Source organism: Uranotaenia lowii, chromosome 2, assembly GCF_029784155.1.
Source record: "Uranotaenia lowii strain MFRU-FL chromosome 2, ASM2978415v1, whole genome shotgun sequence".
Classification (NCBI taxonomy): Eukaryota; Metazoa; Arthropoda; class Insecta; order Diptera; family Culicidae; genus Uranotaenia; species Uranotaenia lowii.
Genome location: NC_073692.1, coordinates 345,985,881 through 345,989,303, shown reverse-complemented (window position 1 = coordinate 345,989,303; position 3,423 = coordinate 345,985,881).

Below are 3,423 nucleotides of genomic sequence, written 5' to 3'. Positions count from 1 at the left end.
TCCCTGTTGGATAACAGGTTAAAGTATTATCTTATTTTGCCCTCATGACATTTTTTTGTAAAATGGTGTAGTCGCGCAAAACCAACAAAAGGTAACGTATAAGACAAAAAAAGATCAGATTTTTTTCTGATAGTCATGAGAAACGTTCAATCTGATAGCCAAACAACTTCTTTAACTGTTACTTTCCTCGGGGCCAAAGACACCACTTTAAGGGGGGGGTAGGGTCTAACACTTTCAAAAAATCGATTTTTTTATTTTTTTATTTTCTTATAGTAAAACATTTCAAGAATGTTGTGTCAAATTTTCAAGTCAATTGAAGCAAAACTGTAGAAGTTATAGGCATTTATCTCCTCCTATCTAATACTGCAAGAAAGCAAGAGCAAAAACTTCAAACGCGTTTTTCTCGAAAGCACATTTTTAAAGTCCGTGGACATCGTCATTTGAAAACTACTTATCCGATTCTTTTCAAATTTGGAATATATTTTCTACATATAAAATACCAGACCCCAACGTTTTTCTTTTTTGATTTTTTTACTTTAGGGAGATTTTAGAGGTGAAAAATGGCGGATTTTTAAGTGAAAAATCGTAGTTTTTACTTCAAACAGCCACAAAAATTTCTTAAAAATATTTTTAAGTTAAATAAAAACGTTGGGGTCCAGAAAAACATCTATTAAAAATATTTTGCTCTGATTTTTTGACTTCAGATGATTCTGTGCTGAGATACAGTGTCCACCGCAAATCCTGTTTTCTAAAAGGCATCCTCGAAAATGCTCCGTCACCGGCTCATTTTTCAATATTTTTCTACGAAAAAATTACTAAATGTTCTTTTAACAATGCTTTGTATAATGCAAAAAATTTGAATACATTTGTTTGTACGATAGCTTTAGAAAAAAATCGTGAAAATGGTGTTTTTTTATACCCGTTAGACCCTACCCCCCCCTTAAGGCAGCAGGTATCTGAAAAGGGGTTAGCTCAACACCTCATATAATTCAAACAATCAAGAAAGTTGTGCCAAGCATTTTTTCATGCATAGAAAATAATAATTGATTGCATAGAGTTTTAACAGCTATATTAGTTTCGTTTTTATTTATCAGTATATTCAGGAATTAGAAACAGTTTTTTAATTAAAATCCATTGATGAGATAAAACCGTTATGTTTAAATTTCTAGATATATCATTTATTCCTTAAGAGGCCACGTAATTCACAGTCAACACTATTCTGGATCCGAACTCTGTAATTTTTCGTTTTTTAGTATCTTTTTTGGATAAAACATGTTTTAACTGTTTCAAAAAAAGGCAGAATGCATAACATAAAAAATGGGTCAGCTACTAGACAATATCTTCCTATATATCTTCTTAAGTTCAAATGTGATGTTAAAAACTATAGGAAGGCCACGAAGACAAATATAACATTTCCATAACAATAACATTTATTAAACCACTCGAAACTGCCCGATCCCCCCGGTGTGAGCCAAAACTGCATTCTAAACGAAAAGCTCAATTTGTTCCCTATTTCCTCACCTTTCTTTCAGCCACCTCCTCGAAAACAGAAAAATATAAGTGGGCCTCCGATATCCGCCTGCAATGACTGAATTATTGATGGCCTTTGTTTTTCTTCACCTTTGAACGAGTATCTCTTCACCTTTCGCTGAAGCATCGACACCGCGCCCATTTTGGTCCGGGTGTACCTGAACTTGACTTTGCTTCGGCCCGGACGGGGTCCCAATCCTTGAGCTCTGAACCTTCATCCTACGCACTCTTCAGGCGTCTTTGGTCTCTTGGCAGGGAGAAACCCCCTGGAATGACCCTTGCTAGTTATTTCTAGACGAATGTTTAAAGTTGAAGCTCAAAACCCTGACGATGATGATGGTGACCTATCGAGAGTCCCTCCAGGGCCAGAAGCAAACAGGCAACACGAGAACCTCTAACGATTTACTAACGCAATTAAGAATGATAATTTATCGTTTATCTTGTGACCTGGCTCGATTCAAAACGTTTGGCTCTGTTCTACACGAAAGCATTGGGATGGGTCGATTCTTTTTTTTTTAATTTTGTGGGAACTGTTCAATCAAATTATTTTTTTATAAAATGGACCAAATTTGAAAGTTTGTACAAGTTTTCAAACTTTTTTTCTGAACCTCGCCTTAACCTTGAGGATAAGTCAAATTTTTAGATTGATGAAAGTAAGAAAAATAAAAATTATAAACATATATGTAGATCCATTCTCATACCTGTTTCTGTCTCAGCTTGATCAGGTTGTGGCCAAGAAGGCTCTTCCGAATGCATACGCCGGTGTTGAGGATTTGAATGATTAAAGAGCAGAGATACCGAGAAACGCACTTCAAAAATTCATAAACCCAGCCCATAGCTCGGTTCCCTTGGTTCAGCAAAGCTAGATCGGTTGTTGTGGGTTGTAATTAATTGGTCCTAGAATCGTTTACCCTAGCATTGCCTTTGGTCTGATTTCGTGCTGAGTTTGCTCGATAATCATACCTGAATCAAAGCTAGAAGTCTTCTTCGAGATGTTTTATTTTTTTCCTATTACTAAAATGCGGTGACTTGAACTTTGTAATATAAATTTGACTGATTTGGATACCCTCTAATAGGTGTAACTAATTTATTGCACTAATGATTCTTCTCGCCTCGTGGAAATTTTTTCGACCAATGTCATAAGAAGGTTTCTGATTGTTTTTTTTTTTAATTAAAAGTAGATTGGTTTCTAAACAAGGAGGTTTGGTAATTGGAAGAAGAGTGTTTTTTTCTGTGGAAAACTTCTAGGCTAGGACAAAATATTCTAGGATTAGAGTATCTCAGTAAGAATCAGAGGTCTTTTCAGCATCTGATACGATTTCATATTTGCTGGGTAAGAATGACTCTCGCAATTGCAATATGTAAGATAGTTTCCAGATCTAGTAACTTGATTATTTTTGAAAAAAATCTAAAAATTGACAAAAATAACAAAACTTTTGAAAATGACCAAATTTGCAAATTTGAAAAAATGGACGAAATGATAGGCATAAATAACACAACTTGAATTTTTCAACAAAAATAAAAACAATTGGAAGACAAAACTCAAAACTAACAAGATAAACTAAATTGAAATTGTTGACAAAATGAAAAAGTACTCAAAAGTTAAATATAACAAAAATGTCAAAAACAAAAAACTTGATAAAAATGGAAAAAAATAAAAAGTATTGATTTGTTCATTTTGTCAGACTTGGTGGTCAATTTGGTTCAATAATTCAATTTTGCCAATTATGAAAGTTTGGATAGTTTTATCTTTTTGTGATTTGATTTTAATTTGTCAGTTTTGTCAATTTTTGTCACTTATGCCATTTTATTCAATTTTGTCAATTGTGTAATTTATTCCATTTTTTTTAAAAGGGTGAATGTGGTCATGTTTATGAGTTTTGTGTTTTTGTG